The 27,506-nt window shown below is 41.8% G+C and overlaps 105 pseudogenes; all 105 read right to left on the bottom strand.

Annotated features, from left to right (window-relative positions):
- Positions 1-10: 10 nt before the first annotated feature.
- Positions 11-129, bottom strand: LOC142672190 (5S ribosomal RNA; annotated as a pseudogene).
- A 439-nt stretch (positions 130-568) lies between these two features.
- LOC142671348 (5S ribosomal RNA) lies at positions 569-687 on the bottom strand (annotated as a pseudogene).
- A 67-nt stretch (positions 688-754) lies between these two features.
- LOC142671593 (5S ribosomal RNA) lies at positions 755-873 on the bottom strand (annotated as a pseudogene).
- Positions 874-940: 67 nt separating this feature from the next.
- On the bottom strand, positions 941-1,059 carry LOC142671706 (5S ribosomal RNA; annotated as a pseudogene).
- Positions 1,060-1,126: 67 nt separating this feature from the next.
- Positions 1,127-1,245, bottom strand: LOC142671523 (5S ribosomal RNA; annotated as a pseudogene).
- A 67-nt stretch (positions 1,246-1,312) lies between these two features.
- LOC142672538 (5S ribosomal RNA) lies at positions 1,313-1,431 on the bottom strand (annotated as a pseudogene).
- A 67-nt stretch (positions 1,432-1,498) lies between these two features.
- On the bottom strand, positions 1,499-1,617 carry LOC142671390 (5S ribosomal RNA; annotated as a pseudogene).
- Positions 1,618-1,684: 67 nt separating this feature from the next.
- On the bottom strand, positions 1,685-1,803 carry LOC142671720 (5S ribosomal RNA; annotated as a pseudogene).
- Positions 1,804-1,870: 67 nt separating this feature from the next.
- Positions 1,871-1,989, bottom strand: LOC142673089 (5S ribosomal RNA; annotated as a pseudogene).
- A 254-nt stretch (positions 1,990-2,243) lies between these two features.
- LOC142672832 (5S ribosomal RNA) lies at positions 2,244-2,362 on the bottom strand (annotated as a pseudogene).
- Positions 2,363-2,429: 67 nt separating this feature from the next.
- Positions 2,430-2,548, bottom strand: LOC142672079 (5S ribosomal RNA; annotated as a pseudogene).
- Positions 2,549-2,615: 67 nt separating this feature from the next.
- Positions 2,616-2,734, bottom strand: LOC142671172 (5S ribosomal RNA; annotated as a pseudogene).
- A 67-nt stretch (positions 2,735-2,801) lies between these two features.
- Positions 2,802-2,920, bottom strand: LOC142671509 (5S ribosomal RNA; annotated as a pseudogene).
- A 67-nt stretch (positions 2,921-2,987) lies between these two features.
- On the bottom strand, positions 2,988-3,106 carry LOC142672884 (5S ribosomal RNA; annotated as a pseudogene).
- A 67-nt stretch (positions 3,107-3,173) lies between these two features.
- LOC142672833 (5S ribosomal RNA) lies at positions 3,174-3,292 on the bottom strand (annotated as a pseudogene).
- A 67-nt stretch (positions 3,293-3,359) lies between these two features.
- Positions 3,360-3,478, bottom strand: LOC142672835 (5S ribosomal RNA; annotated as a pseudogene).
- A 67-nt stretch (positions 3,479-3,545) lies between these two features.
- On the bottom strand, positions 3,546-3,664 carry LOC142671632 (5S ribosomal RNA; annotated as a pseudogene).
- Positions 3,665-4,103: 439 nt separating this feature from the next.
- LOC142672515 (5S ribosomal RNA) lies at positions 4,104-4,222 on the bottom strand (annotated as a pseudogene).
- Positions 4,223-4,289: 67 nt separating this feature from the next.
- On the bottom strand, positions 4,290-4,408 carry LOC142672284 (5S ribosomal RNA; annotated as a pseudogene).
- Positions 4,409-4,475: 67 nt separating this feature from the next.
- LOC142671149 (5S ribosomal RNA) lies at positions 4,476-4,594 on the bottom strand (annotated as a pseudogene).
- Positions 4,595-5,034: 440 nt separating this feature from the next.
- LOC142672836 (5S ribosomal RNA) lies at positions 5,035-5,153 on the bottom strand (annotated as a pseudogene).
- A 67-nt stretch (positions 5,154-5,220) lies between these two features.
- LOC142672080 (5S ribosomal RNA) lies at positions 5,221-5,339 on the bottom strand (annotated as a pseudogene).
- Positions 5,340-5,406: 67 nt separating this feature from the next.
- LOC142672896 (5S ribosomal RNA) lies at positions 5,407-5,525 on the bottom strand (annotated as a pseudogene).
- Positions 5,526-5,592: 67 nt separating this feature from the next.
- LOC142672606 (5S ribosomal RNA) lies at positions 5,593-5,711 on the bottom strand (annotated as a pseudogene).
- A 67-nt stretch (positions 5,712-5,778) lies between these two features.
- LOC142672909 (5S ribosomal RNA) lies at positions 5,779-5,897 on the bottom strand (annotated as a pseudogene).
- Positions 5,898-5,964: 67 nt separating this feature from the next.
- LOC142671901 (5S ribosomal RNA) lies at positions 5,965-6,083 on the bottom strand (annotated as a pseudogene).
- Positions 6,084-6,150: 67 nt separating this feature from the next.
- On the bottom strand, positions 6,151-6,269 carry LOC142672837 (5S ribosomal RNA; annotated as a pseudogene).
- Positions 6,270-6,336: 67 nt separating this feature from the next.
- Positions 6,337-6,455, bottom strand: LOC142671633 (5S ribosomal RNA; annotated as a pseudogene).
- Positions 6,456-6,894: 439 nt separating this feature from the next.
- On the bottom strand, positions 6,895-7,013 carry LOC142672516 (5S ribosomal RNA; annotated as a pseudogene).
- A 67-nt stretch (positions 7,014-7,080) lies between these two features.
- LOC142672285 (5S ribosomal RNA) lies at positions 7,081-7,199 on the bottom strand (annotated as a pseudogene).
- Positions 7,200-7,266: 67 nt separating this feature from the next.
- Positions 7,267-7,385, bottom strand: LOC142671161 (5S ribosomal RNA; annotated as a pseudogene).
- Positions 7,386-7,638: 253 nt separating this feature from the next.
- Positions 7,639-7,757, bottom strand: LOC142673082 (5S ribosomal RNA; annotated as a pseudogene).
- Positions 7,758-7,824: 67 nt separating this feature from the next.
- On the bottom strand, positions 7,825-7,943 carry LOC142671277 (5S ribosomal RNA; annotated as a pseudogene).
- Positions 7,944-8,010: 67 nt separating this feature from the next.
- LOC142671859 (5S ribosomal RNA) lies at positions 8,011-8,129 on the bottom strand (annotated as a pseudogene).
- Positions 8,130-8,196: 67 nt separating this feature from the next.
- Positions 8,197-8,315, bottom strand: LOC142672374 (5S ribosomal RNA; annotated as a pseudogene).
- A 253-nt stretch (positions 8,316-8,568) lies between these two features.
- Positions 8,569-8,687, bottom strand: LOC142672096 (5S ribosomal RNA; annotated as a pseudogene).
- Positions 8,688-8,754: 67 nt separating this feature from the next.
- LOC142672925 (5S ribosomal RNA) lies at positions 8,755-8,873 on the bottom strand (annotated as a pseudogene).
- Positions 8,874-8,940: 67 nt separating this feature from the next.
- On the bottom strand, positions 8,941-9,059 carry LOC142673042 (5S ribosomal RNA; annotated as a pseudogene).
- A 67-nt stretch (positions 9,060-9,126) lies between these two features.
- On the bottom strand, positions 9,127-9,245 carry LOC142671902 (5S ribosomal RNA; annotated as a pseudogene).
- Positions 9,246-9,312: 67 nt separating this feature from the next.
- LOC142672148 (5S ribosomal RNA) lies at positions 9,313-9,431 on the bottom strand (annotated as a pseudogene).
- Positions 9,432-9,498: 67 nt separating this feature from the next.
- Positions 9,499-9,617, bottom strand: LOC142672149 (5S ribosomal RNA; annotated as a pseudogene).
- A 67-nt stretch (positions 9,618-9,684) lies between these two features.
- On the bottom strand, positions 9,685-9,803 carry LOC142671673 (5S ribosomal RNA; annotated as a pseudogene).
- A 67-nt stretch (positions 9,804-9,870) lies between these two features.
- LOC142671779 (5S ribosomal RNA) lies at positions 9,871-9,989 on the bottom strand (annotated as a pseudogene).
- A 67-nt stretch (positions 9,990-10,056) lies between these two features.
- On the bottom strand, positions 10,057-10,175 carry LOC142672254 (5S ribosomal RNA; annotated as a pseudogene).
- Positions 10,176-10,242: 67 nt separating this feature from the next.
- On the bottom strand, positions 10,243-10,361 carry LOC142671370 (5S ribosomal RNA; annotated as a pseudogene).
- A 67-nt stretch (positions 10,362-10,428) lies between these two features.
- LOC142671903 (5S ribosomal RNA) lies at positions 10,429-10,547 on the bottom strand (annotated as a pseudogene).
- Positions 10,548-10,614: 67 nt separating this feature from the next.
- Positions 10,615-10,733, bottom strand: LOC142672838 (5S ribosomal RNA; annotated as a pseudogene).
- Positions 10,734-10,985: 252 nt separating this feature from the next.
- LOC142672150 (5S ribosomal RNA) lies at positions 10,986-11,104 on the bottom strand (annotated as a pseudogene).
- A 67-nt stretch (positions 11,105-11,171) lies between these two features.
- On the bottom strand, positions 11,172-11,290 carry LOC142671674 (5S ribosomal RNA; annotated as a pseudogene).
- Positions 11,291-11,357: 67 nt separating this feature from the next.
- LOC142671675 (5S ribosomal RNA) lies at positions 11,358-11,476 on the bottom strand (annotated as a pseudogene).
- A 67-nt stretch (positions 11,477-11,543) lies between these two features.
- Positions 11,544-11,662, bottom strand: LOC142671453 (5S ribosomal RNA; annotated as a pseudogene).
- A 67-nt stretch (positions 11,663-11,729) lies between these two features.
- On the bottom strand, positions 11,730-11,848 carry LOC142673145 (5S ribosomal RNA; annotated as a pseudogene).
- A 67-nt stretch (positions 11,849-11,915) lies between these two features.
- Positions 11,916-12,034, bottom strand: LOC142672839 (5S ribosomal RNA; annotated as a pseudogene).
- A 67-nt stretch (positions 12,035-12,101) lies between these two features.
- Positions 12,102-12,220, bottom strand: LOC142672840 (5S ribosomal RNA; annotated as a pseudogene).
- Positions 12,221-12,287: 67 nt separating this feature from the next.
- LOC142672843 (5S ribosomal RNA) lies at positions 12,288-12,406 on the bottom strand (annotated as a pseudogene).
- Positions 12,407-12,473: 67 nt separating this feature from the next.
- LOC142671912 (5S ribosomal RNA) lies at positions 12,474-12,592 on the bottom strand (annotated as a pseudogene).
- Positions 12,593-12,659: 67 nt separating this feature from the next.
- Positions 12,660-12,778, bottom strand: LOC142672286 (5S ribosomal RNA; annotated as a pseudogene).
- Positions 12,779-12,845: 67 nt separating this feature from the next.
- LOC142672222 (5S ribosomal RNA) lies at positions 12,846-12,964 on the bottom strand (annotated as a pseudogene).
- Positions 12,965-13,031: 67 nt separating this feature from the next.
- Positions 13,032-13,150, bottom strand: LOC142673044 (5S ribosomal RNA; annotated as a pseudogene).
- A 67-nt stretch (positions 13,151-13,217) lies between these two features.
- Positions 13,218-13,336, bottom strand: LOC142672199 (5S ribosomal RNA; annotated as a pseudogene).
- Positions 13,337-13,542: 206 nt separating this feature from the next.
- Positions 13,543-13,661, bottom strand: LOC142672765 (5S ribosomal RNA; annotated as a pseudogene).
- A 67-nt stretch (positions 13,662-13,728) lies between these two features.
- Positions 13,729-13,847, bottom strand: LOC142671781 (5S ribosomal RNA; annotated as a pseudogene).
- Positions 13,848-13,914: 67 nt separating this feature from the next.
- LOC142671746 (5S ribosomal RNA) lies at positions 13,915-14,033 on the bottom strand (annotated as a pseudogene).
- A 67-nt stretch (positions 14,034-14,100) lies between these two features.
- Positions 14,101-14,219, bottom strand: LOC142673045 (5S ribosomal RNA; annotated as a pseudogene).
- Positions 14,220-14,472: 253 nt separating this feature from the next.
- On the bottom strand, positions 14,473-14,591 carry LOC142672391 (5S ribosomal RNA; annotated as a pseudogene).
- A 253-nt stretch (positions 14,592-14,844) lies between these two features.
- On the bottom strand, positions 14,845-14,963 carry LOC142672440 (5S ribosomal RNA; annotated as a pseudogene).
- A 67-nt stretch (positions 14,964-15,030) lies between these two features.
- LOC142672539 (5S ribosomal RNA) lies at positions 15,031-15,149 on the bottom strand (annotated as a pseudogene).
- A 67-nt stretch (positions 15,150-15,216) lies between these two features.
- On the bottom strand, positions 15,217-15,335 carry LOC142673074 (5S ribosomal RNA; annotated as a pseudogene).
- A 67-nt stretch (positions 15,336-15,402) lies between these two features.
- LOC142671438 (5S ribosomal RNA) lies at positions 15,403-15,521 on the bottom strand (annotated as a pseudogene).
- Positions 15,522-15,588: 67 nt separating this feature from the next.
- LOC142671279 (5S ribosomal RNA) lies at positions 15,589-15,707 on the bottom strand (annotated as a pseudogene).
- Positions 15,708-15,774: 67 nt separating this feature from the next.
- Positions 15,775-15,893, bottom strand: LOC142671870 (5S ribosomal RNA; annotated as a pseudogene).
- A 67-nt stretch (positions 15,894-15,960) lies between these two features.
- Positions 15,961-16,079, bottom strand: LOC142671644 (5S ribosomal RNA; annotated as a pseudogene).
- A 67-nt stretch (positions 16,080-16,146) lies between these two features.
- On the bottom strand, positions 16,147-16,265 carry LOC142672018 (5S ribosomal RNA; annotated as a pseudogene).
- Positions 16,266-16,517: 252 nt separating this feature from the next.
- On the bottom strand, positions 16,518-16,636 carry LOC142671393 (5S ribosomal RNA; annotated as a pseudogene).
- A 439-nt stretch (positions 16,637-17,075) lies between these two features.
- Positions 17,076-17,194, bottom strand: LOC142673046 (5S ribosomal RNA; annotated as a pseudogene).
- Positions 17,195-17,261: 67 nt separating this feature from the next.
- On the bottom strand, positions 17,262-17,380 carry LOC142672298 (5S ribosomal RNA; annotated as a pseudogene).
- A 67-nt stretch (positions 17,381-17,447) lies between these two features.
- LOC142672077 (5S ribosomal RNA) lies at positions 17,448-17,566 on the bottom strand (annotated as a pseudogene).
- Positions 17,567-17,633: 67 nt separating this feature from the next.
- LOC142671394 (5S ribosomal RNA) lies at positions 17,634-17,752 on the bottom strand (annotated as a pseudogene).
- A 67-nt stretch (positions 17,753-17,819) lies between these two features.
- LOC142671892 (5S ribosomal RNA) lies at positions 17,820-17,938 on the bottom strand (annotated as a pseudogene).
- Positions 17,939-18,005: 67 nt separating this feature from the next.
- LOC142671439 (5S ribosomal RNA) lies at positions 18,006-18,124 on the bottom strand (annotated as a pseudogene).
- Positions 18,125-18,191: 67 nt separating this feature from the next.
- LOC142671482 (5S ribosomal RNA) lies at positions 18,192-18,310 on the bottom strand (annotated as a pseudogene).
- Positions 18,311-18,377: 67 nt separating this feature from the next.
- Positions 18,378-18,496, bottom strand: LOC142671657 (5S ribosomal RNA; annotated as a pseudogene).
- Positions 18,497-18,563: 67 nt separating this feature from the next.
- On the bottom strand, positions 18,564-18,682 carry LOC142672029 (5S ribosomal RNA; annotated as a pseudogene).
- Positions 18,683-18,749: 67 nt separating this feature from the next.
- LOC142672662 (5S ribosomal RNA) lies at positions 18,750-18,868 on the bottom strand (annotated as a pseudogene).
- A 254-nt stretch (positions 18,869-19,122) lies between these two features.
- LOC142672844 (5S ribosomal RNA) lies at positions 19,123-19,241 on the bottom strand (annotated as a pseudogene).
- A 67-nt stretch (positions 19,242-19,308) lies between these two features.
- Positions 19,309-19,427, bottom strand: LOC142671331 (5S ribosomal RNA; annotated as a pseudogene).
- Positions 19,428-19,680: 253 nt separating this feature from the next.
- On the bottom strand, positions 19,681-19,799 carry LOC142673141 (5S ribosomal RNA; annotated as a pseudogene).
- Positions 19,800-19,866: 67 nt separating this feature from the next.
- Positions 19,867-19,985, bottom strand: LOC142671236 (5S ribosomal RNA; annotated as a pseudogene).
- A 253-nt stretch (positions 19,986-20,238) lies between these two features.
- LOC142673083 (5S ribosomal RNA) lies at positions 20,239-20,357 on the bottom strand (annotated as a pseudogene).
- Positions 20,358-20,424: 67 nt separating this feature from the next.
- On the bottom strand, positions 20,425-20,543 carry LOC142671560 (5S ribosomal RNA; annotated as a pseudogene).
- Positions 20,544-21,356: 813 nt separating this feature from the next.
- Positions 21,357-21,475, bottom strand: LOC142671284 (5S ribosomal RNA; annotated as a pseudogene).
- Positions 21,476-21,542: 67 nt separating this feature from the next.
- On the bottom strand, positions 21,543-21,661 carry LOC142672380 (5S ribosomal RNA; annotated as a pseudogene).
- A 67-nt stretch (positions 21,662-21,728) lies between these two features.
- LOC142672874 (5S ribosomal RNA) lies at positions 21,729-21,847 on the bottom strand (annotated as a pseudogene).
- Positions 21,848-21,914: 67 nt separating this feature from the next.
- On the bottom strand, positions 21,915-22,033 carry LOC142671631 (5S ribosomal RNA; annotated as a pseudogene).
- A 67-nt stretch (positions 22,034-22,100) lies between these two features.
- LOC142671175 (5S ribosomal RNA) lies at positions 22,101-22,219 on the bottom strand (annotated as a pseudogene).
- Positions 22,220-22,286: 67 nt separating this feature from the next.
- Positions 22,287-22,405, bottom strand: LOC142671211 (5S ribosomal RNA; annotated as a pseudogene).
- Positions 22,406-22,472: 67 nt separating this feature from the next.
- LOC142671213 (5S ribosomal RNA) lies at positions 22,473-22,591 on the bottom strand (annotated as a pseudogene).
- Positions 22,592-22,658: 67 nt separating this feature from the next.
- Positions 22,659-22,777, bottom strand: LOC142673047 (5S ribosomal RNA; annotated as a pseudogene).
- Positions 22,778-22,844: 67 nt separating this feature from the next.
- Positions 22,845-22,963, bottom strand: LOC142672210 (5S ribosomal RNA; annotated as a pseudogene).
- Positions 22,964-23,030: 67 nt separating this feature from the next.
- Positions 23,031-23,149, bottom strand: LOC142672725 (5S ribosomal RNA; annotated as a pseudogene).
- Positions 23,150-23,216: 67 nt separating this feature from the next.
- LOC142672598 (5S ribosomal RNA) lies at positions 23,217-23,335 on the bottom strand (annotated as a pseudogene).
- Positions 23,336-23,402: 67 nt separating this feature from the next.
- LOC142672209 (5S ribosomal RNA) lies at positions 23,403-23,521 on the bottom strand (annotated as a pseudogene).
- Positions 23,522-23,588: 67 nt separating this feature from the next.
- On the bottom strand, positions 23,589-23,707 carry LOC142673048 (5S ribosomal RNA; annotated as a pseudogene).
- A 67-nt stretch (positions 23,708-23,774) lies between these two features.
- LOC142671868 (5S ribosomal RNA) lies at positions 23,775-23,893 on the bottom strand (annotated as a pseudogene).
- A 67-nt stretch (positions 23,894-23,960) lies between these two features.
- On the bottom strand, positions 23,961-24,079 carry LOC142672678 (5S ribosomal RNA; annotated as a pseudogene).
- Positions 24,080-27,506: the final 3,427 nt, after the last annotated feature.

The following is a 27,506-nucleotide window of genomic DNA, read 5'->3' on the forward strand; positions in this document are numbered from 1 at the left end:
CATAATAAAAAGTCAACTGCACCACGGATTCCCAGACAGTCTCCCACACTGGTACTAGCGAGGCCTTAAGCTGTGTAACTTCTGCGATCTGACGAGAGGAGGCACATTCAGCTTAGAATGGCCATTGACGTTAAATGCTTTAATCCATAGTACTTTTTAATCGATTGTGAAACAAAATCTAAACGACATAATAAAAAGTCAACCGCACCACGGATTCACAGACAGTCTCCCACACTGGTATTAGCGAGGCTTTAAGCTGTGTAACTTCTGCGATCTGACGAGAGCAGGGACATTCAGCTTAGAATGGCCATTGACATTAAACGCTTTAATCCATAGTCCTTTTTAATCGATTGTGAAACAAAATCTAAACGACATAATAAATATTCAACCGCACCACGGATTCCCAGACAGTCTCCAACACTGGTACTAGAGAGGCCTTAAGCTGTGTAACTTCTGCGATCTGACGAGAGCATGCACATTCAGCTTAGAATTGCCATTGACGTTAAATGCTTTAATCCATAGTCCTATTTAATCGATTGTGAAACAAAATCTAAACGACATAATAAAAAGTCAACCGCACCACGGATTCCCAGACAGTCTCCCACACTGGTACTAGCGAGACCTTAAGCTGTGTAACTTCTGCGATCTGACGAGAGCAGGCACATTCAGCTTAGAATGGCCATTGACATTAAAAGCCTTAATCCATAGTCCTATTTAATCTATTGTGAAACAAAATCTAAACAACATAATAAAAAGTCAACCGCACCACGGATTCCCAGACAGTCTCCCACACTGGTACTAGCGAGGCCTTAAGCTGTGTAACTTCTGCGATCTGACGAGAGCATGCACATTCAGCTTAGAATGGCCATTGACGTTAAATGCTTTAATCCATAGTCCTATTTAATCGATTGTGAAACAAAATCTAAACGACATAATAAAAAGTCAACCGCACCACGGATTCCCAGACAGTCTCCCACACTGGTACTAGCGAGGCCTTAAGCTGTGTAACTTCTGTGATCTAACGAGAGCAGGCACATTCAGCTTAGAATGGCCATTGACATTAAATGCTTTAATCCATAGTCCTTTTTAATCGATTGTGAAACAAAATCTAAACGCCATAATAAAAAGTCAACCGCACCACGGATTCCCAGACAGTCTCCCACACTGGTACTAGCGAGGCCTTAAGCTGTGTAACTTCTGCGATCTGACGAGAGCAGGCACATTGAGCTTAGAATGGCCATTGACATTAAATGCTTTAATCCATAGTCCTTTTTAATCGATTGTGAAACAAAATCTAAACGACATAATAAAAAGTCAACCACACTACGGATTCCCAGACAGTCTCCCACACTAGTACTAGCGAGGCCTTAAGCTGTGTAACTTCTGCGTTCTGACCAGAGCAGGCACATTCAGCTTAGAATGGCCATTGACGTTAAATGCTTTAATCCATAGTCCTATTTAATCTATTGTGAAACAAAATCTAAACGACATAATAAAAAGTCAACCACACCACGGATTCCCAGACAGTCTCCCACACTGGTACTAGCGAGGCCTTAAGCTGTGTAACTTCTGCGATCTGACGAGAGCAGGCACATTCAGCTTAGAATGGCCATCGACATTAAATGCTTTAATCCATAGTACTTTTTAATCGATTGTGAAACAAAATCTAAACGACATAATAAAAAGTCAACCGCACCACGGATTCCCAGACAGTCTCCCACACCGGTACTAGCGAGGCCTTAAGCTGTGTAACGTCTGCGATCTGACGAGAGCAGGCACATTCAGCTTAGAATGGAGATTGACACTAAATCCTTTAATCCATAGTCCTATTTAATCTATTGTGAAACAAAATCTAAACGACATAATAAAAAGTCAACCGCACCACGGATTCCCAGACAGTCTCCCACACTGGTACTAGCGAGGCCTTAAGCTGTGTAACTTCTGCGATCTGACGAGAGCAGGCACATTCAGCTTAGAATGGCCATTAACATTAAAAGCCTTAATCCATAGTCCTATTTAATCTATTGTGAAACAAAATCTAAACAACATAATAAAAAGTCAACCGCACCACGGATTCCCAGACAGTCTCCCACACTGGTACTAGCGAGGGCTTAAGCTGTGTAACTTCTGCGATCTGACGAGAGGAGGCACATTCAGCTTAAAATGGCCATTGACATTAAATGCTTTAATCCATAGTCCTTTTTAATCGATTGTGAAACAAAAATCTAAACGACATAATAAAAAGTCAACCGCACCACGGATTCCCAGACAGTCTCCCACACTGGTACTAGCGAGGCCTTAAGCTGTGTAACTTCTGCGATCTGACGAGAGCAGGCACATTCAGCTTAGAATGGCCATTGACATTAAAAGCCTTAATCCATAGTCCTATTTAATCTATTGTGAAACAAAATCTAAACAACATAGTAAAAAGACAACCGCACCACGGACTCCCTGACAGTCTCCCACACTGGTACTAGCGAGGCCTTAAGCTGTGTAACTTCTGCGATCTGACGAGAGCAGGGACATTCAGCTTAGAATGGCCATTGACATTAAATGCTTTAATCCATAGTCCTTTTTAATCGATTGTGAAACAAAATCTAAACGACATAATAAAAATTCAACCGCACCACGGATTCCCAGACAGTCTCCCACACTGGTACTAGCGAGGCCTTAAGCTGTGTAACTTCTGCGTTCTGACGAGAGCAGGCACATTCAGCTTAGAATGGCCATTGACGTTAAATGCTTTAATCCATAGTCCTATTTAATCTATTGTGAAACAAAATCTAAACGACATAATAAAAAGTCAGCCGCACCACGGATTCCCAGACAGTCTCCCACACTGGTACTAGCGAGGCCTTAAGCTGTGTAACTTCTGCGATCTGACGAGAGCAGGCACATTCAGCTTAGAATGGCCATTGACATTAAATGCTTTAATCCATAGTCCTTTTTAATCGATTGTGAAACAAAATCTAAACGACATAATAAAAAGTCAACCGCACCACGGATTCCCAGACAGTCTCCCACACTGGTACTAGCGAGGCCTTAAGCTGTGTAACTTCTGCGTTCTGACGAGAGCAGGCACATTCAGCTTAGAATGGCCATTGACGTTAAATGCTTTAATCCATAGTCCTATTTAATCTATTGTGAAACAAAATCTAAACGACATAATAAAAAGTCAACCGCACCACGGATTCCCAGACAGTCTCCCACACTGGTACTAGCGAGGCCTTAAGCTGTGTAACTTCTGCGATCTGACGAGAGCAGGCACATTCAGCTTAGAATGGCCATTGACATTAAATGCTTTAATCCATAGTCCTTTTTAATCGATTGTGAAACAAAATCTAAACGACATAATAAAAAGTCAACCGCACCACGGATTCCCAGACAGTCTCCCACACTGGTACTAGCGAGGCCTTAAGCTGTGTAACTTCTGCGATCTGACGAGAGCAGGCACATTCAGCTTAGAATGGCCATTGACATTAAATGCTTTAATCCATAGTCCTTTTTAATCGATTGTGAAACAAAATCTAAACGACATAATAAAAAGTCAACCGCACCACGGATTCACAGACAGTCTCCCACACTGGTACTAGCGAGGCCTTAAGCTGTGTAACTTCTGCGATCTGACGAGAGCAGGGACATTCAGCTTAGAATGGCCATTGACATTAAACGCTTTAAACCATAGTCCTTTTTAATCGATTGTGAAACAAAATCTAAACGACATAATAAAAATTCAACCACACCACGGATTCCCAGACAGTCTCCCACACTGGTACTAGCGAGGCCTTAAGCTGTGTAACTTCTGCGATTTGACGAGAGCTGGCACATTCAGCTTAGAATTGCCATTGACGTTAAATGCTTTAATCCATAGTCCTATTTAATCTATTGTGAAACAAAATCTAAACGACATAATAAAAAGTCAACCGCACCACGGATTCCCAGACAGTCTCCCACACTGGTTCTAGCGAGGCGTTAAGCTGTGTAACTTCTGTGATCTAACGAGAGCATGCACATTCAGCTTAGAATGGCCATTGACAGTAAATGCTTTAATCCATAGTCCTATTTAATCTATTGTGAAACAAAATCTAAACGACATAATAAGAAGTCAACCGCACCACGGATTCCCAGACAGTCTGCCACACTGGTACTAGCGAGGCCTTAAGCTGTGTAACTTCTGCGATATGACGAGAGCAGGTACATTCAGCTTAGAATGGCCATTGACATTAAAAGCCTTAATCCATAGTCCTATTTAATCTATTGTGAAATAAAATCTAAACAACATAATAAAAAGTCAACCACACCACGGATTCCCAGACAGTCTCCCACACTGGTACTAGCAAGGCCTTAAGCTATGTAACTTCTGCGATCTGACGAGAGCAGGGACATTCAGCTTAGAATGGCCATTGACATTAAATGCTTTAATCCATAGTCCTTTTTAATCGATTGTGAAACAAAATCTAAACGACATAATAAAAATTCAACAGCACCACGGATTCCCAGACAGTCTCCCACACTGGTACTAGCGAGGCCTTAAGCTGTGTAACTTCTGCGATCTGACGAGAGCAGGCACATTCAGCTTAGAATGGCCATTGACATTAAATGCTTTAATCCATAGTCCTTTTTAAACGATTGTGAAACAAAATCTAAACGACATAATAAAAAGTCAACCGCACCACGGATTCCCAGACAGTCTCCCACACTGGTACTAGCGAGGCGTTAAGGTGTGTAACTTCTGCGATCTGACGAGAGCAGGCACATTCAGCTTAGAATGGCCATTAACATTAAAAGCCTTAATCCATAGTCCTATTTAATCTATTGTGAAACAAAATCTAAACAACATAATAAAAAGTCAACCGCACCACGGATTCCCAGACAGTCTCCCACACTGGTACTAGCGAGGGCTTAAGCTGTGTAACTTCTGCGATCTGACGAGAGGAGGCACATTCAGCTTAAAATGGCCATTGACATTAAATGCTTTAATCCATAGTCCTTTTTAATCGATTGTGAAACAAAAATCTAAACGACATAATAAAAAGTCAACCGCACCACGGATTCCCAGACAGTCTCCCACACTGGTACTAGCGAGGCCTTAAGCTGTGTAACTTCTGCGATCTGACGAGAGCAGGCACATTCAGCTTAGAATGGCCATTGACATTAAAAGCCTTAATCCATAGTCCTATTTAATCTATTGTGAAACAAAATCTAAACAACATAGTAAAAAGACAACCGCACCACGGACTCCCTGACAGTCTCCCACACTGGTACTAGCGAGGCCTTAAGCTGTGTAACTTCTGCGATCTGACGAGAGCAGGGACATTCAGCTTAGAATGGCCATTGACATTAAATGCTTTAATCCATAGTCCTTTTTAATCGATTGTGAAACAAAATCTAAACGACATAATAAAAAGTCAACCGCACCACGGATTCCCAGACAGTCTCCCACACTGGTACTAGCGAGGCCTTAAGCTGTGTAACTTCTGCGTTCTGACGAGAGCAGGCACATTCAGCTTAGAATGGCCATTGACGTTAAATGCTTTAATCCATAGTCCTATTTAATCTATTGTGAAACAAAATCTAAACGACATAATAAAAAGTCAGCCGCACCACGGATTCCCAGACAGTCTCCCACACTGGTACTAGCGAGGCGTTAAGCTGTGTAACTTCTGCGATCTGACGAGAGCAGGCACATTCAGCTTAGAATGGCCATTGACATTAAATGCTTTAATCCATAGTCCTTTTTAATCGATTGTGAAACAAAATCTAAACGACATAATAAAAAGTCAACCGCACCACGGATTCCCAGACAGTCTCCCACACTGGTACTAGCGAGGCCTTAAGCTGTGTAACTTCTGCGTTCTGACGAGAGCAGGCACATTCAGCTTAGAATGGCCATTGACGTTAAATGCTTTAATCCATAGTCCTATTTAATCTATTGTGAAACAAAATCTAAACGACATAATAAAAAGTCAACCGCACCACGGATTCCCAGACAGTCTCCCACACTGGTGCTAGCGAGGCCTTAAGCTGTGTAACTTCTGCGATCTGACGAGAGCAGGCACATTCAGCTTAGAATGGCCATTGACATTAAATGCTTTAATCCATAGTCCTTTTTAATCGATTGTGAAACAAAATCTAAACGACATAATAAAAAGTCAACCGCACCACGGATTCCCAGACAGTCTCCCACACTGGTACTAGCGAGGCCTTAAGCTGTGTAACTTCTGCGATCTGACGAGAGCAGGCACATTCAGCTTAGAATGGCCATTGACATTAAATGCTTTAATCCATAGTCCTTTTTAATCGATTGTGAAACAAAATCTAAACGACATAATAAAAAGTCAACCGCACCACGGATTCACAGACAGTCTCCCACACTGGTACTAGCGAGGCCTTAAGCTGTGTAACTTCTGCGATCTGACGAGAGCAGGGACATTCAGCTTAGAATGGCCATTGACATTAAACGCTTTAATCCATAGTCCTTTTTAATCGATTGTGAAACAAAATCTAAACGACATAATAAAAATTCAACCACACCACGGATTCCCAGACAGTCTCCCACACTGGTACTAGCGAGGCCTTAAGCTGTGTAACTTCTGCGATTTGACGAGAGCTGGCACATTCAGCTTAGAATTGCCATTGACGTTAAATGCTTTAATCCATAGTCCTATTTAATCTATTGTGAAACAAAATCTAAACGACATAATAAAAAGTCAACCGCACCACGGATTCCCAGACAGTCTCCCACACTGGTACTAGCGAGGCGTTAAGCTGTGTAACTTCTGTGATCTAACGAGAGCATGCACATTCAGCTTAGAATGGCCATTGACAGTAAATGCTTTAATCCATAGTCCTATTTAATCTATTGTGAAACAAAATCTAAACGACATAATAAGAAGTCAACCGCACCACGGATTCCCAGACAGTCTGCCACACTGGTACTAGCGAGGCCTTAAGCTGTGTAACTTCTGCGATATGACGAGAGCAGGTACATTCAGCTTAGAATGGCCATTGACATTAAAAGCCTTAATCCATAGTCCTATTTAATCTATTGTGAAATAAAATCTAAACAACATAATAAAAAGTCAACCACACCACGGATTCCCAGACAGTCTCCCACACTGGTACTAGCAAGGCCTTAAGCTATGTAACTTCTGCGATCTGACGAGAGCAGGGACATTCAGCTTAGAATGGCCATTGACATTAAATGCTTTAATCCATAGTCCTTTTTAATCGATTGTGAAACAAAATCTAAACGACATAATAAAAATTCAACAGCACCACGGATTCCCAGACAGTCTCCCACACTGGTACTAGCGAGGCCTTAAGCTGTGTAACTTCTGCGATCTGACGAGAGCAGGCACATTCAGCTTAGAATGGCCATTGACATTAAATGCTTTAATCCATAGTCCTTTTTAAACGATTGTGAAACAAAATCTAAACGACATAATAAAAAGTCAACCGCACCACGGATTCCCAGACAGTCTCCCACACTGGTACTAGCGAGGCGTTAAGGTGTGTAACTTCTGCGATCTAACGAGAGCAGGCACATTCAGCTTAGAATGGCCATTGTCATTAAATGCTTTAATCCATAGTCCTTTTTAATCGATTGTGAAACAAAATCTAAACGACATAATAAAAAGTCAACCACACCACGAATTCCCAGACAGTCTCCCACACTGGTACTAGCGAGGCCTTAAGCTGTGTAACTTCTGCGATCTGACGAGAGCAGGCACATTCAGCTTAGAATGGCCATTGACATTAAAAGCCTTAATCCATAGTCCTATTTAATCTATTGTGAAACAAAATCTAAACAACATAATAAAAAGTCAACCGCACCACAGATTCCCAGACAGTCTCCCACACTGGTACTAGCGAGGCCTTAAGCTGTGTAACTTCTGCGATCTGACGAGAGCAGGGACATTCAGCTTAGAATGGCCATTGACATTAAATGCTTTAATCCATAGTCCTTTTTAATCGATTGTGAAACAAAATCTAAACGACATAATAAAAATTCAACCGCACCACGGATTCCCAGACAGTCTCCAACGCTGGTACTAGCGAGGCCTTAAGCTGTGTAACTTCTGCGTTCTGACGAGAGCAGGCACATTCAGCTTAGAATGACCATTGACATTAAATGCATTAATCCAAAGTCCTATTTAATCTATTGTGAAACAAAATCTAAACGACATAATAAAAAGTCAACCGCACCACGGATTCCCAGACAGTCTCCCACACTGGTACTAGCGAGGCCTTAAGCTGTGTAACTTCTGCGATATGACGAGAGCAGGGACATTCAGCTTAGAATGGCCATTGACATTAAATGCTTTAATCCATAGTCCTTTTTAATCGATTGTGAAACAAAATCTAAACGACATAATAAAAAGTCAACCCCACCACGGATTCCCAGACAGTCTCCCACACTGGTACTAGCGAGGCGTTAAGTTGTGTAACTTCTGTGATCTAACAAGAGCAGGCACATTCAGCTTAGAATGGCCATTGACATTAAAGGCTTTAATCCATAGTCCTTTTTAATCGATTGTGAAACAAAATCTAAACGACACAATAAAAATTCAACCGCACCACGGATTCCCAGACAGTCTCCCACACTGGTACTAGCGAGGCCTTAAGCTGTGTAACTTCTGCGTTCTGACCAGAGCAGGCACATTCAGCTTAGAATGGCCATTGACGTTAAATGCTTTAATCCATAGTCCTATTTAATCTATTGTGAAACAAAATCTAAACGACATAATCAAAAGTCAACCACACCACGGATTCCCAGACAGTCTCCCACACTGGTACTAGCGAGGCCTTAAGCTGTGTAACTTCTGCGTTCTGACGAGAGCAGGCACATTCAGCTTAGAATGGCCATTGACATTAAATGCTTTAATCCATAGTACTTTTTAATCGATTGTGAAACAAAATCTAAACGACATAATAAAAAGTCAACCGCACCACGGATTCCCAGACAGTCTCCCACACTGGTACTAGCGAGGCCTTAAGCTGTGTAACTTCTGCGATCTGACGAGAGCAGGGACATTCAGCTTAGAATGGCCATTGACATTAAATGCTTTAATTCATAGTCCTTTTTAATCGATTGTGAAACAAAATCTAAACGACATAATAAAAAGTCAACCGCACCACGGATTCCCAGACAGTCTCCCACACTGGTACTAGCGAGTCCTTAAGCTGTGTAACTTCTGCGATCTGACGAGAGCAGGCACATTCAGCTTAGAATGGCCATTGACGTTAAATGCTTTAATCCATAGTCCTATTTAATCTATTGTGAAACAAAATCTAAACGACATAATAAAAAGTCAACCGCACCACGGATTCCCAGACAGTCTCCCACACTGGTACTAGCGAGGCGTTAAGCTGTGTAACTTCTGCGATCTAACGAGAGCAGGCACATTCAGCTTAGAATGGCCATTGACATTAAATCCTTTAATCCATAGTCCTATTTAATCTATTGTGAAACAAAATCTAAACGACATAATAAAAAGTCAACCGCACCACGGATTCCCAGACAGTCTCCCACACTGGTACTAGCGAGGCGTTAAGCTGTGTAACTTCTGCGATCTAACGAGAGCAGGCACATTCAGCTTAGAATGGCCATTGACATTAAATGCTTTAATCCATAGTCCTTTTTAATCGATTGTGAAACAAAATCTAAACGACATAATAAAAAGTCAACCGCACCACGGATTCCCAGACAGTCTCCCACACTGGTACTAGCGAGGCCTTAAGCTGTGTATCTTCTGCGATCTGACGAGAGCAGGCACATTCAGCTTAGAATGGCCATTAACATTAAAAGCCTTAATCCATAGTCCTATTTAATCTATTGTGAAACAAAATCGAAACAACATAATAAAAAGTCAACCGCACCACGAATTCCCAGACAGTCTCCCACACTGGTACTAGCGAGGTCTTAAGCTGTGTAACTTCTGCGTTCTGACCAGAGCAGGCACATTCAGCTTAGAATGGCCATTGACGTTAAATGCTTTAATCCATAGTCCTATTTAATCTATTGTGAAACAAAATCTAAACGACATAATCAAAAGTCAACCGCACCACGGATTCCCAGACAGTCTCCCACACTGGTACTAGCGAGGCCTTAAGCTGTGTAACTTCTGCGTTCTGACCAGAGCATGCACATTCAGCTTAGAATGGCCATTGACGTTAAATGCTTTAATCCATAGTCCTATTTAATCTATTGTGAAACAAAATCTAAACGACATAATCAAAAGTCAACCACACCACGGATTCCCAGACAGTCTCCCACACTGGTACTAGCGAGGCCTTAAGCTGTGTAACTTCTGCGATCTGACGAGAGCAGGGACATTCAGCTTAGAATGGCCATTGACATTAAATGCTTTAATTCATAGTCCTTTTTAATCGATTGTGAAACAAAATCAAAACGACATAATAAAAAGTCAACCGCACCACGGATTCCCAGACAGTCTCCCACACTGGTACTAGCGAGTCCTTAAGCTGTGTAACTTCTGCGATCTGACGAGAGCAGGCACATTCAGCTTAGAATGGCCATTGACGTTAAATGCTTTAATCCGTAGTCCTATTTAATCTATTGTGAAACAAAATCTAAACGACTTAATAAAAAGTCAACCGCACCACGGATTCCCAGACAGTCTCCCACACTGGTACTAGCGAGGCCTTAAGCTGTGTAACTTCTGCGATCTGACGAGAGCAGGCACATTCAGCTTAGAATGGCCATTGACATTAAATGCTTTAATCCATAGTCCTTTTTAATCGATTGTGAAACAAAATCTAAACGACATAATAAAAAGTCAACGTACCATGGATTCCCAGACAGTCTCCCACACTGGTACTAGCGAGGCCTAAAGCTGTGTAACTTCTGCGATCTGACGAGAGCAGGCACATTCAGCTTAGAATGGCCATTTACATTAAATCCTTTAATCCATAGTCCTATTTAATCTATTGTGAAACAAAATCTAAACGACATAATAAAAAGTCAACCGCACCACGGATTCCCAGACAGTCTCCCACACTGGTACTAGCGAGGCGTTAAGCTGTGTAACTTCTGCGATCTAACGAGAGCAGGCACATTCAGCTTAGAATGGCCATTGACATTAAATGCTTTAATCCATAGTCCTTTTTAATCGATTGTGAAACAAAATCTAAACGACATAATAAAAAGTCAACCGCACCACGGATTCCCAGACAGTCTCCCACACTGGTACTAGCGAGGCCTTAAGCTGTGTATCTTCTGCGATCTGACGAGAGCAGGCACATTCAGCTTAGAATGGCCATTAACATTAAAAGCCTTAATCCATAGTCCTTTTTAATCGATTGTGAAACAAAATCTAAACGACATAATAAAAAGTCAACCGCACCACGGATTCCCAGACAGTCTCCCACACTGGTACTAGCGAGGCCTTAAGCTGTGTATCTTCTGCGATCTGACGAGAGCAGGCACATTCAGCTTAGAATGGCCATTAACATTAAAAGCCTTAATCCATAGTCCTATTTAATCTATTGTGAAACAAAATCTAAACAACATAATAAAAAGTCAACCGCACCACGGATTCCCAGACAGTCTCCCACACTGGTACTAGCGAGGCCTTAAGCTGTGTAACTTCTGCGTTCTGACCAGAGCAGGCACATTCAGCTTAGAATGGCCATTGACGTTAAATGCTTTAATCCATAGTCCTATTTAATCTATTATGAAACAAAATCTAAACGACATAATAAAAAGTCAACCACACCACGGATTCCCAGACAGTCTCCCACACTGGTACTAGCGAGGCCTTAAGCTGTGTAACTTCTGCGATCTGACGAGAGCAGGCACATTCAGCTTAGAATGGCCATTGACATTAAATACTTTAATCCATAGTACTTTTTAATCTATTATGAAACAAAATCTAAACGACATAATAAAAAGTCAACCGCACCACGGATTCCCAGACAGTCTCCCACACTGGTACTAGCGAGGCCTTAAGCTGTGTAACTTCTGCGATCTGACGAGAGCAGGCACATTCAGCTTAGAATGGCCATTGACATTAAATACTTTAATCCATAGTCCTTTTTAATCGATTGTGAAACAAAATCTAAACGACATAATAAAAAGTCAACCGCACCACGGATTCCCAGACAGTCTCCCACACTGGTACTAGCGAGGCCTTAAGCTGTGTAACTTCTGCGATCTGACGAGAGCAGGCACATTCAGCTTAGAATGGCCATTGACGTTAAATGCTTTAATCCATAGTCCTATTTAATCTATTGTGAAACAAAATCTAAACGACTTAATAAAAAGTCAACCGCACCACGGATTCCCAGACAGTCTCCCACACTGGTACTAGCGAGGCCTTAAGCTGTGTAACTTCTGCGATCTGACGAGAGCAGGCACATTCAGCTTAGAATGGCCATTGACATTAAATGCTTTAATCCATAGTCCTTTTTAATCGATTGTGAAACAAAATCTAAACGACATAATAAAAAGTCAACCGCACCATGGATTCCCAGACAGTCTCCCACACTGGTACTAGCGAGGCCTTAAGCTGTGTAACTTCTGCGATCCGACGAGAGCAGGCACATTCAGCTTAGAATGGCCATTGACATTAAATGCTTTAATCCATAGTCCTTTTTAATCGATTGTGAAACAAAATCTAAACGACATAATAAAAAGTCAACCGCACTACGGATTCCCAGACAGTCTCCCACACTGGTACTAGCGAGGCCTTAAGCTGTGTAACTTCTGCGTTCTGACCAGAGCAGGCACATTCAGCTTAGAATGGCCATTGACGTTAAATGCTTTAATCCATAGTCCTATTTAATCTATTGTGAAACAAAATCTAAACGACATAATAAAAAGTCAACCGCACCACGGATTCCCAGACAGTCTCCCACACTGGTACTAGCGAGGCGTTAAGCTGTGTAACTTCTGCGATCTGACGAGAGCAGGCACATTCAGCTTAGAATGGCCATCGACATTAAAAGCTTTAATCCATAGTACTTTTTAATCGATTGTGAAACAAAATCTAAACGACATAATAAAAAGTCAACCGCACCACGGATTCCCAGACAGTCTCCCACACTGGTACTAGCGAGGCCTTAAGCTGTGTAACTTCTGCGATCTGACGAGAGCAGGGACATTCAGCTTAGAATGGCCATTGACATTAAATGCTTTATTCCATAGTCCTTTTTAATCGATTGTGAAACAAAATCTAAACGACATAATAAAAATTCAACCGCACCACGGATTCCCAGACAGTCTCCCACCCTGGTACTAGCGAGGACTTAAGCTGTGTAACGTCTGCGATCTGACGAGAGCAGGCACATTCAGCTTAGAATGGCCATTGACATTAAATTCTTTAATAAAAAGTCAACCGCACCACGGATTCCCAGACAGTCTCTCACACTCGTACTAGCGAGGCCTTAAAGTGTTATATATCTGTGATTTGACGAGAAAAGGCACATTATAGCTTAGAATGGCTATTAACTTTTAAAGCTTTAGTCTATTTTTATTTTTAATCGATTGTGAAACAAAATCTAAACGACATAATAAAAAGGCAACCGCACCACAGATTCCCAGACAGTCTCCCACACCGGTACTAGCGAGGCATTAAGCCGTGTAACTTCTGCGATCTGACGAGAGCAGGCACATTCAGCTTAGAATGGCCATTGACATTAGATGCTTTAATCCATAGTCCTTTTTAATCGATTGTGAAACAAAATCTAAACGACATAATAAAAAGTCAACCGCACCACGGATTCCCAGACAGTCTCCCATACTGGTACTAGCGAGGCCATAAGCTGTGTAACTTCTGCGATCTGACGAGAGCAGGGACATTCAGCTTAGAATGGCCATCGACATTAAATGCTTTAATCCATAGTCCTTTTTAATCGATTGTGAAACAAAATCTAAACGACATAATAAAAATTCAACCGCACCACGGATTCCCAGACAGTCTCCCACACTGGTACTAGCGAGGCCTTAAGCTGTGTAACTTCTGCGATCTGACGAGAGCAGGCACATTCAGCTTAGAATGGCCATTAACGTTAAATGCTTTAATCGATAGTCCTATTTAATCTATTGTGAGACAAAATCTAAACGACATAATAAAAAGTCAACCGCACCACGGATTCCCAGACAGTCTCCCACACTGGTACTAGCGAGGCCTTAAGCTGTGTAACTTCTGCGATCTGACGAGAGCAGGGACATTCAGCTTAGAATGGCCATTGACATTAAATGCTTTAATCCATAGTCCTTTTTAATCGATTGTGAAACAAAATCTAAACGACATAATAACAATTCAACTGCACCACGGATTCCCAGACAGTCTCCCACACTGGGACTAGCAAAACCTTAAGCTGTGTATCTTCTGCGTTCTGACGAGAGCAGGCACATTCAGCTTAGAATGGCCATTGACATTAAATGCTTTAATCCATAGTCCTATTTAATCGATTGTGAAACAAAATCTAAACGACATAATAAAAATTCAACCGCACCACGGATTCCCAGACAGTCTCCCACACTGGTACTAGCGAGGCCTTAAGCTGTGTAACTTCTGCGATCTGACGAGAGCAGGCACATTCAGCTTAGAATCGACGTTGACGTTAAATGCTTTAATCGATAGTCCTATTTAATCTATTGTGAAACAAAATCTAAACGACATAATAAAAAGGCAGCCGCACCACGGATTCCCAGACAGTCTCCCACACTGGTACTAGCGAGGCCTTAAGCTGTGTACCTTCTGCGATCTGACGAGAGGAGGGATATTCAGCTTAGAATGGCCATCGACATTAAATGCCTTAATCCATAGTCCTTTTTAATCAATTGTGAAACAAAATCTAAACGACATAATAACAATTCAACCGCACCACGGATTCCCAGACCGTCTCCCACACTGGTACTAGCGAGGCCTTAATCTGTGTAACTTCTGCGTTCTGACGAGAGCAGGCACATTCAGCTTAGAATGGCTATTGACGTTAAATGCTTTAATCCATAGTCCTATTTAATCTATTGTGAAACAAAATCTAAACGACATAATAAAAAGTCAACCGCACCACGGATTCCCAGACAGTCTCCCACACTGGTTCTAGCGAGGCCTTAAGCTGTGTAACTTCTGCGATCTGACGAGAGCAGGCACATTCAGCTTAGAATGGCCATTGAACTTAAATGCTTTAATCCATAGTCCTTTTTAATCGATTGTGAAACAAAATCTAAACGACATAATAAAAAGTCAACTGCACCACGGATTCCCAGACAGTCTCCCACACTGGTACTAGCGAGGCCTTAAGCTGTGTAACTTCTGCGATCTGACGAGAGCAGGGACATTCAGCTTAGAATGGCCATTGACATTAAATGCTTTAATCCATAGTCCTTTTTAATCGATTGTGAAACAAAATCTAAACGACATAATAAAAATTCAACCGCACCACGGATTCCCAGACAGTCTCCCACACTGGTACTAGCGAGGCCTTAAGCTGTGTAACTTCTGCGATCTGACGAGAGCAGGCACATTCAGCTTAGAATGGCCATTGACGTTAAATGCTTTAATCGATAGTCCTATTTAATCAATTGTGAAACAAAATCTAAACGACATAATAAAAAGTCAACCGCACCACGGATTCCCAGACAGTCTCCCACACTGGTACTAGCGAGGCCTTAAGCTGTGTAACTTCTGCGCTCTGACGAGAGCAGGGACATTCAGCTTAGAATGGCCATTGACTTTAAATGCTTTAATCCATAGTCCTTTTTAATCGAATGTGAAACAAAATCTAAACAACATAATAACAATTCAACCGCACCACGGATTCCCAGACAGTCTCCCACACTGGTACTAGCGAGGCCTTAAGCTGTGTAACTTCTGCATTCTGACGAGAGCAGGCACATTCAGCTTAGAATGGCCATTGACAGTAAATGCTTTAATCCATAGTCCTATTTAATCTATTGTGAAACAAAATCTAAACGACATAATAAAAAGTCAACCGCACCACGGATTCCCAGACAGTCTCCCACACTGGTACTAGCGAGGCCTTAAGCTGTGTAACTTCTACGATCTGACGAGAGCAGGGACATTCAGCTTAGAATGGCCATTGACATTAAATGCTTTAATCCATAGTCCTTTTTAATCGATTGTGAAACAAAATCTAAACGACATAATAAAAAGTCAACCGCACCACGGATTCCCAGACAGTCTCCCACACTGGTACTAGCGAGGCCTTAAGCTGTGTAACTTCTGCGATCTGACGAGAGCTGGGACATTCAGCTTAGAATGGCCATTAACATTAAATGCTTTAATCCATAGTCCTTTTTAATCGATTGTGAAACAAAATCTAAACGACATAATAAAAATTCAACCGCACCTAGGATTCCCAGACAGTCTCACACACTGGTACTAGCGAGGCCTTAAGCTGTGTAACTTCTGCGATCTGACGAGAAAGGCACATTCAGCTTAGAATGGCCATTGACATTAAATGCTTTAATCCATAGTCCTTTTTAATCGATTGTGAAACAAAATCTAAACGACATAATAAAAAGTCAACCGCACCACGGATTCCCAGACAGTCTCCCACACTGGTACTAGCGAGGCCTTAAGCTGTGTAACTTCTGCAATCTGACGAGAGCAGGCACATTCAGCTTAGAATGGCCATTGACATTAAATGCTTTAATCCATAGTCCTTTTTAATTGATTGTGAAACAAAATCTAAACGACATAATAAAAAGTCAACCGAACCACGGATTCCCAGACAGTCTCCCACACTGGTACTAGCGAAGCCTTAAGCTGTGTAACTTCTGCAATCTGACGAGAGCAGGGACATTCAGCTTAGAATGGCCATTGACATTAAATGCTTTAATCCATAGTCCTTTTTAATCGATTGTGAAACAAAATCTAAACGACATAATAAAAATTCAACCGCAACACGGATTCCCAGACAGTCTCCCACACTGGTACTAGCGAGGCCTTAAGCTGTGTAACTTCTGCGATCTGACGAGAGTAGGCACATTCAGCTTAGAATGGCCATTGACGTTAAATGCTTTAATCGATAGTCCTATTTAATCTATTGTGAAACAAAATCTAAACGACATAATAAAAAGTCAACCGCACCACGGATTCCCAGACAGTCTCCCACACTGGTACTAGCGAGGCCTTAAGCTGTGTAACTTCTGCGATCTGACGAGAGCAGGGACATTCAGCTTAGAATGGCCATTGACATTAAATGCTTTAATCCATAGTCCTTTTTAATCGATTGTGAAACAAAATCTAAACGACATAATAAAAAGTCAACCGCACCACGGATTCCCAGACAGTCTCCCACACTGGTACTAGCGAGGCCTTAAGCAGTGTAACTTCTGCGATCTGACGAGAGCTGGGACATTCAGCTTAGAATGGCCATTGACATTAAATGCTTTAATCCATAGTCCTTTTTAATCGATTGTGAAACAAAATCTAAACGACATAATAAAAATTCAACCGCACCACGGATTCCCAGACAGTCTCCCACACTGGTACTAGCGAGGCCTTAAGCTGTGTAACTTCTGCAATCTGACGAGAGCAGGCACATTCAGCTTAGAATGGCCATTGACATTAAATGCTTTAATCCATAGTCCTTTTTAATCGATTGTGAAACAAAATCTAAACGACATAATAAAAAGTCAACCGCACCACGGATTCCCAGACAGTCTCCCACACTGGTACTAGCGAGGCCTTAAGCTGTGTAACTTCTGCAATCTGACGAGAGCAGGCACATTCAGCTTAGAATGGCCATTGACATTAAATGCTTTAATCCATAGTCCTTTTTAATTGATTGTGAAACAAAATCTAAACGACATAATAAAAAGTCAACCGAACCACGGATTCCCAGACAGTCTCCCACACTGGTACTAGCGAGGCCTTAAGCTGTGTAACTTCTGCGATCTGACGAGAGCAGGGACATTCAGCTTAGAATGGCCATTGACATTAAATGCTTTAATCCATAGTCCTTTTTAATCGATTGTGAAACAAAATCTAAACGACATAATAAAAATTCAACCGCACCACGGATTCCCAGACAGTCTCCCACACTGGTACTAGCGAGGCCTTAAGCTGTGTAACTTCTGCGATCTGACGAGAGCAGGCACATTCAGCTTAGAATGGCCATTGACGTTAAATGCTTTAATCCATAGTCCTATTTAATCTATTGTGAAACAAAATCTAAACGACATAATAAAAAGTCAACCGCACCACGGATTCCCAGACAGTCTCCCACACTGGTACTAGCGAGGCCTTAAGCTGTGTAACTTCTGAGATCTGACGAGAGCAGGCACATTCAGCTTAGAATGGCCATTGACATTAAATGCTTTAATCCATAGTCCTTTTTAATCGATTGTGAAACAAAATCTAAACGACATAATAAAAAGTCAACCGCACCACGGATTCCCAGACAGTCTCCCACACTGGTACTAGCGAGGCCTTAAGCTGTGTAACTTCTGCGATCTGACGAGAGCAGGCACATTCAGCTTAGAATGGCCAATAACATTCAATGCTTTAATCCATAGTCCTTTTTAATCGATTGTGAAAGAAAATCTAAACGACATAATAAAAAATCAACCGCACCACGGATTCCCAGACAGTCTCCCACACTGGTACTAGCGAGGCCTTAAGCTGTGTAACTTCTGCAATCTGACGAGAGCAGGGACATTCAGCTTAGAATGGCCATTGACATTAAATGCTTTAATCCATAGTCCTTTTTAATCGATTGTGAAACAAAATCGAAACGACATAATAAAAAGTCAACCGCACCAAGGATTCCCAGACAGTCTCCCACACTGGTACTAGCAAGGCCTTAAGCTTTGTAACTTCTGCAATCTGACGAGAGCAGGCACATTCAGCTTAGAATGGCCATTGACATTAAAAGCCTTAATCCATAGTCCTATTTAATCTATTGTGAAACAAAATCTAAACAACATAATAAAAAGTAAAACCGCACCACGGATTCCCAGACAGTCTCCCACACTGGTACTAGCGAGGCCTTAAGCTGTGTAACTTCTGCGATCTGACAAGAGCAGGCACATTCAGCTTAGAATGGCCATTGACGTTAAATGCTTTAATCCATAGTCCTATTTAATCTATTGTGAAACAAAATCTAAACGACATAATAAAAAGTCAACCGCACCACGGATTCCCAGACAGTCTCCCACACTGGTACTAGCGAGGCCTTAAGCTGTGTAACTTCTGCGATCTGACGAGAGCAGGCACATTCAGCTTAGAATGGCCATTGACATTAAAGGCTTTAATCCATAGTCCTTTTTAATCGATTGTGAAACAAAATCTAAACGACATAATAAAAAGTCAACCGCACCACGGATTCCCAGACAGTCTCCCACACTGGTACTAGCGAGGCCTTAAGCTGTGTAACTTCCGCGATCTGACGAGAGCAGGGACATTCAGCTTAGAATGGCCATTGACATTAAATGCTTTAATCCATAGTCCTATTTAATCTATTGTGAAACAAAATCTAAACGACATAATAAAAAGTCAACCGCACCACGGATTCCCAGACAGTCTCCCACACTGGTACTAGCGAGGCGTTAAGCTGTGTAACTTCTGCGATCTAACGAGAGAAGGCACATTCAGCTTAGAATGGCCATTGACATTAAAAGCTTTAATCCATAGTCCTTTTTAATCGATTGTGAAACAAAATCTAAACGACATAATAAAAAGTCAACCGCACCACGAATTCCCAGACAGTCTCCCACACTGGTACTAGCGAGGCCTTAAGCTGTGTAACTTCTGCGATCTGACGAGAGCAGGCACATTCAGCTTAGAATGGCCATTGACATTAAAAGCCTTAATCCATAGTCCTATTTAATCGATTGTGAAACAAAATCTAAACGACATAATAAAAGGTCAACAGCACCACGGATTCCCCGACAGTCTCCCACACTGGTACTAGCGAGGCCTTAAGCTGTGTAACTTCTGCGATCTGACGAGAGCAGGGACATTCAGCTTAGAATGGCCATTGACATTAAATGCTTTAATCCATAGTCATTTTTAATCGATTGTGAAACAAAATCTAAAAGACATAATAAAAAGTCAACCGCACCACGGATTCCCAGACAGTCTCCCACACTGGTACTAGCGAGGCGTTAAGCTGCGTAACTTCTGCGATCTAACGAGAGAAGGCACATTCAGCTTAGAATGGCCATTGACATTAAATGCTTTAATCCATAGTCCTTTTTAATCGATTGTGAAACAAAATCTAAACGACATAATAAAAAGTCAACTGCACCACGAATTCCCAGACAGTCTCCCACACTGGTACTAGCAAGGCCTTAAGCTGTGTAACTTCTGCGATCTGACGAGAGCAGGCACATTCAGCTTAGAATGGCCATTGACATTAAAAGCCTTAATCCATAGTCCTTTTTAATCGATTGTGAAACAAAATCTAAACAACATAATAAAAAGTCAACCGCACCATGGATTCCCAGACAGTCTCCCACACTGGTACTAGCGAGGCCTTAAGCTGTGTAACTTCTGCGATCTGACGAGAGCAGGCACATTCAGCTTAGAATGGCCATTGACATTAAATGCTTTAATCCATAGTCCTTTTTAATCGATTGTGAAACAAAATCTAAACGACATAATAAAAAGTCAACCGCACCACGGATTCCCAGACAGTCTCCCACACTAGTACTAGCGAAGGCCTTAAGCTGTGTGACTTCTGCGATTTGACGAGAGCAGGCACATTCAGTTTAGAATGGCCATTGACATTAAAAGCCTTAATCCATAGTCCTATTTAATCTATTGTGAAACAAAATCTAAACAACATAATAAAAAGTCAACCGCACCACGGATTCCCAGACAGTCTCCCACACTGGTACTAGCGAGGCCTTAAGCTGTGTAACTTCTAGCGATCTGACGAGAGCAGGGACATTCAGCTTAGAATGGCCATTCACAGTAAATGTTTTAATCCATAGTCCTTTTTAATCGATTGTGAAACAAAATCTAAACGACATAATAACAATTCAACCGCACCACGGATTCCCAGACAGTCTCACACACTGGTACTAGCAAGGCCTTATGCTGTGTAACTTCTGCGTTCTGACGAGAGCAGGCACATTCAGCTTAGAATGGCCATTGACAGTAAATGCTTTAATCCATAGTCCTATTTAATCTATTGTGAAACAAAATCTAAACGACATAATAAAAAGTCAACCGCACCATGTATTCCAAGACAGTCTCCCACACTGGTACTAGCGAGGCGTTAAGCTGTGTAACTTCTGCGATCTAACGAGAGAAGGTACATTCAGCTTAGAATGGCCATTCACATTAAATGCTTTAATCCATAGTCCTTTTTAATCGATTGTGAAACAAAATCTAAACGACATAATAAAAAGTCAACTGCACCACGAATTCCCAGACAGTCTCCCACACTGGTACTAGCGAGGCCTTAAGCTGTGTAACTTCTGCGATCTGACGAGAGCAGGCACATTCAGCTTAGAATGGCCATTGACATTAAAAGCCTTAATCCATAGTCCTTTTTAATCGATTGTGAAACAAAATCTAAACAACATAATAAAAAGTCAACCGCACCATGGATTCCCAGACAGTCTCCCACACTGGTACTAGCGAGGCCTTAAGCTGTGTAACTTCTGCGATCTGACGAGAGCATGCACATTCAGCTTAGAATGGCCATTGACATTAAATGCTTTAATCCATAGTCCTTTTTAATCGATTGTGAAACAAAATCTAAACGACATAATAAAAAGTCAACCGCACCACGGATTCCCAGACAGTCTCCCACACTGGTACTAGCGAGGCCTTAAGCTGTGTAACTTCTGCGATCTGACGAGAGCAGGAACATTCAGCTTAGAATGGCCATTGACATTAAAAGCCTTAATCCATAGTCCTATTTAATCTATTTTGAAACAAAATCTAAACAACATAATAAAAAGTCAACCGCACCACGGATTCCCAGACAGTCTCCCACACTGGTACTAGCGAGGCCTTAAGCTGTGTAACTTCTGCGATCTGACGAGAGCAGGGACATTCAGTTTAGAATGGCCATTGACATTAAATGCTTTAATCCATAGTCCTTTTTAATCGATTGTGAAACAAAATCTAAACGACATAATAAAAATTCAACCGCACCACGGATTCCCAGACAGTCTCCCACACTGGTACTAGCGAGGCCTTAAGCTGTGTAACTTCTGCGTTCTGACGAGAGCAGGCACATTCAGCTTAGAATGGCCATTGACGTTAAATGCTTTAATCCATAGTCCTATTTAATCTATTGTGAAACAAAATCTAAACGACATAATAAAAAGTCAACCGCACCACGGATTCCCAGACAGTCTCCCACACTGGTACTAGCGAGGCCTTAAGCTGTGTAACTTCTGCGATCTGACGAGAGCAGGCACATTCAGCTTAGAATGGCCATTGAACTTAAATGCTTTAATCCATAGTCCTTTTTAATCGATTGTGAAACAAAATCTAAACGACATAATAAAAAGTCAACCGCACCATGGATTCCCAGACAGTCTCCCACACTGGTACTAGCGAGGCCTTAAGCTGCGTAACTTCTGCGATCTGACGAGAGCAGGCACATTCAGCTTAGAATGGCCATTGACATTAAATGCTTTAATCCATAGTCCTTTTTAATCGATTGTGAAACAAAATCTAAACGACAAAATAAAAAGTCAACCGCACCACGGATTCCCAGACAGTCTCCCACACTGGTACTAGCGAGGCCTTAAGCTGTGTAACTTCTGCGATCTGACGAGAGCAGGGACATTCAGCTTAGAATGGCCATTGACATTAAATGCTTTAATCCATAGTCCTTTTTAATCGATTGTGAAACAAAATCTAAACGACATAATAAAAATTCAACCGCACCACGGATTCCCAGACAGTCTCCCACACTGGTACTAGCGAGGCCTTAAGCTGTGTAACTTCTGCGTTCTGACGAGAGTAGGCACATTCAGCTTAGAATGGCCATTGACAGTAAATGCTTTAATCCATAGTCCTTTTTAATCGATTGTGAAACAAAATCTAAACGACATAATAAAAATTCAACCGCAACACGGATTCCCAGACAGTCTCCCACACTGGTACTAGCGAGGCCTTTAGCTGTGTAACTTCTGCGATCTGACGAGAGCAGGCACATTCAGCTTAGAATGGCCATTGACGTTAAATGCTTTAATCGATAGTCCTATTTAATCTATTGTGAAACAAAATCTAAACGACATAATAAAAATTCAACCGCACCACGGACTCCCAGACAGTCTCCCACACTAGTACTAGCGAGGCCTTAAGCTGTGTAACTTCTGCGTTCTGACGAGAGCAGGCACATTGAGCTTGGAATGGCCATTGACGTTAAATGCTTTAATCCATAGTCCTATTTAATCTATTGTGAAACAAAATCTAAACGACATAATAAAAATTCAACCGCACCACGGATTCCCAGACAGTCTCCCACACTGGTACTAGCGAGGCCTTAAGCTGTGTAACTTCTGCGATCTGACAAGAGCAGGCACATTCAGCTTAGAATGGCCATTGACATTAAATGCTTTAATCCATAGTCCTTTTTAATCGATTGTGAAACAAAATCTAAACGACATAATAAAAAGTCAACCGCACCACGGATTCCCAGACAGTCTCCCACACTGGTACTAGCGAGGCCTTAAGCTGTGTAACTTCTGCGATCTGACGAGAGCAGGGACATTCAGCTTAGAATGGCCATTGACATTAAATGCTTTAATCCATAGTCCTTTTTAATCGATTGTGAAACAAAATCTAAACGACATAATAAAAATTCAACCGCACCACGGATTCCCAGACAGTCTCCCACACTGGTACTAGCGAAGCCTTAAGCTGTGTAACTTCTGCGATCTGACGAGAGCAGGCACATTCAGCTTAGAATGGCCATTGACGTTAAATGCTTTAATCCATAGTCCTATTTAATCTATTGTGAAACAAAATCTAAACGACATAATAAAAAGGCAACCGCACCACGGATTCCCAGACAGTCTCCCACACTGGTACTAGTGAGGCCTTAAGCTGTGTTACTTCTGAGATCTGACGAGAGCAGGGACATTCAGCTTAGAATGGCCATTGACATTAAATGCTTTAACCCCTTAAGGACGCAGCCTAGTTTTGGCCTTAAGGCTCAGAGCCCATTTTTCAAATCTGACATATTTCACTTTATGTGGTAATAACGTCGGAATGCTTAAACCTACCCAAGCGATTCTGAGATTGTTTTCTCGTGACACATTGGGCTTCATGTTCGTGGTAAAATTTGGTCGATATATTCAGTGTTTATTGGTGAAAAATTGCAAAATGTAGAGAAAATTTTGAAAAAATTGCATTTTTCTGAATTTAAATGCATCTGCTTGTAAAACAGACGGTTATACCACCCAAAATAGTTACTAGTTCACATTTCCCATATGTCTACTTTAGATTGGCATCGTTTTTTGAACATTTTTTTATTTTTCTTGGACGTTACAAGGCTTAGAACATAAACAGCAATTTCTCATATTTTTAAGAAAATTTCAAAAGCCTTTTTTTTAAGGTACCTCTTGAGTTCTGAAGTGGCTTTGTGGGGCCTATGTATTAGAAACCCTGATAAAACACCCCATTTTAAAAACTAGACCCCTCAAAGTATTCAAAACAGCAGTTAGAAAGTTTTTTAACCCTTCAGGCATTTCACAGGAATTAAAGCAAAGTGGAGGTGAAATTTGCAAATTTCATTTTTCTTGCTGAATTTCAATTTTATTCATTTTTTTTTTCTGTAACACAGAAGGTTTTACCAGAGAAACACTACTAAATATGTATTCTCCAGATTCTGCAGTTTTTAGAAATGTCCCACATGTGGCCCTACTGCGCTCGTGGACTAAAACACAAGCCCTAGAAGCAAAGAAGCACCTAGTGCATTTTGAGGCCCCTTTTTTATTAGAATATATTTTAGGCAGCATGCCAGGTTTGAAGAGGTGTTGAGGTGTCAAAACAGTAGGAATCCCCCAATAGTGACCCCATTTTGGAAACTACACCCCTCAAGGAATTCATTTAGGGTTGTTGTTACCATTTTGACCGCACAGTTTTTTCACAGCACGTATTTGAATTGGGCTCTGAAATGAAAAAAATGTCATTTTTTCCAATAAAATGTCATTTGTGATCAAAATTTCTTATTTTCACAAGGAACAAAATACCCCATTTTGTTGCCCAATTTGTCCTTAGTGTGGCAATACCCCATTTGTGGTGATAAACTGCCGTTTGGGCCCATGGGAGGGCTCAGAAGGAAAGGAGCGCTATATGTTTGTTGGAGTCCAGATTTTGTTGGATTGGTTTTCGGGTGCCATGTCGCATTTGCAGAGCCTCAGAGGTATCAAAGCAATGGAAACCCACCAAAAGTGACCCCATTTTGGAAACTACACCCCTCAAGGAATTCATTTATGGTTGTTGTTAGCATTTTGACGACACAGTTTTTTCACAGCATCTATTTCAATTGGGCTGTGACATTAAAAAAATGACATTTTTTCCAATAAGATGTAATTTTTTACCAAAATTTCTTATTTTCACAGGGAACAAAATACTCAATTTTGTTGCCCAATTTCTCCTGAGTGCATCAATACCCCATTTGTGGCAATAAACTGCCGTTTGGGCCCATGGGAGGCCTCAGAAGGGAAGGAGCGCTGTGTGTTCTTTGGAGTACAGATTTTGCTGGTTTGGTTTTCGGGTGCCATGTCGCATTTGCAGAGCCCCAGAGGTATCAAAGCAATGGAAACCCACCAGAAGTGACCCCATTTTGGAAACTACACCCCTCAAGGAATTCATTTATGGGTAATGTGACCATTTAGACTCCATAGTTTCTTCACAGAACTAATTTGAATTGGGCTGGGAATTAAAAAAATATATATTTTTTCCAATAATATGTCATTTTAGCTCAAAAATTCTTATTTTCACAAGAAATAAAATACTCCATTCTGTTGCCCAATTTGTCCTGAGTGCGGCAATACCCCATTTGTGGTGATAAACTGCCGTTTGGGCCCATGGGAGGGCTCAGAAGGAAAGGAGCGCTGTGTGTTCTTTGGAGTCCAGATTTTGCTGGATTGGTTTTCGGGTGCCATGTCGCATTTGCAGAGCCCCAGAGGTATCAAAGCAATAGAAACCAACCACAAATGACCCCATTTTGGAAACTACACCCCTCAAGGACTTCATTTATGGGTGTTGTGACCATTTTGACCCCATAGTTTTTTCACAGAACTTATTTGAATTGGGCTGGGAATGAAAACAAAATTATTTTTTTCAAATAATATGTAGTTTTGGCTGAAAATTTCTTATTTTCACAAGAAACAAAATACCCCATTCTGTTGCGCAATTTGTTCTGAGGGCCGCAATACCCCATTTGTTGTGATAAACTGCCATTTGGGCCCATGGGAGGGCTCAGAAGGAAAGGACCACCATTTGGCCTACTGGGGATTTTCTAGTGCGAAGTCATGTATGAAGAAGCCCCTGAGGTACCAGAACAGTTGAAACCCCCAAGAAGTGACCCCGTTTTAAAAACTACACCCTTAAGGCATTCATCTACATGTGTAGTGAGCATTTTGACCGGAGACCTACACCCCATAAACTGTAATGTGGGTTCTCCCGGGTATGGCAATACCCTACATGTGGCTGTTATCAGCTGCCTGGACACACAGCAGGGATCAGAGGGGAAAGACGAGGGGGGATAAGCTGTGTGGAGTGCATCAGGGTAAGTAAAATTGGGGTAAATTATAAACCAAGGGATGTATGATAAATTTTAAAACACTTTCATACAGAGCTCTGGTTATTCGGGACACGTGTCACATTGATATATTGTGTCATCCCTTATCCCCCTCTTATAGCAGACTTTGCACCTCTTTTGACTTTTTCCCTTCTTGCCAGTTTGGGGAACTTCTCCTGGAAAGTGTTGCCCTGGTACGATGCGTGTGGGCTCGCTTCCAGAAGTACTGGGTGCCCCCCCCCCTTCTTGGTCCCTAAAGATTAGGTTCTTGATAATCACCTCTTGAAATTCCAGGAAAGTTCCCGTCTGGCCTGCACATCGACGTAGCATGTACGCATTGTATAATGCCATCTGTATGATGTGCCCGGCCAGCTTCTTATACCACACCGCATGGCGCTGTAGGGCTTCAGGGCTTGATCTTACAAGTCCATCCCTCCCATGTACCTATTGTAGTCCAGGATGCAGTCTGGTTTGGGGGTGGCCTTTCCTTCATATATCCTAAACCTGTAGGTATACCCTGATGCACTCTCACAGCTTATACATCTTCACGCCATACCTTGCCCTCTTACCCGGCAGGTACTCGCGGAATTGAACCCTCCCTTTAAAATGTACCAGGGACTCATCAATAGAAATACACTTCTCAGGGGTGTATGCTTGGGAAAACCGGGCACTGGAACGGTCTAATAGGGGTCTCCGTTTATACAAACGGTCAAAACTGGGGTCATCTCGGGGTGGGCACGGCTCATTATCAGTATAATGTAAGAAGCGAAGTATTGCCTCAT

Source organism: Rhinoderma darwinii (genome assembly GCF_050947455.1).
Source record: "Rhinoderma darwinii isolate aRhiDar2 chromosome 1 unlocalized genomic scaffold, aRhiDar2.hap1 SUPER_1_unloc_28, whole genome shotgun sequence".
NCBI classification, from domain to species: domain Eukaryota; kingdom Metazoa; phylum Chordata; class Amphibia; order Anura; family Rhinodermatidae; genus Rhinoderma; species Rhinoderma darwinii.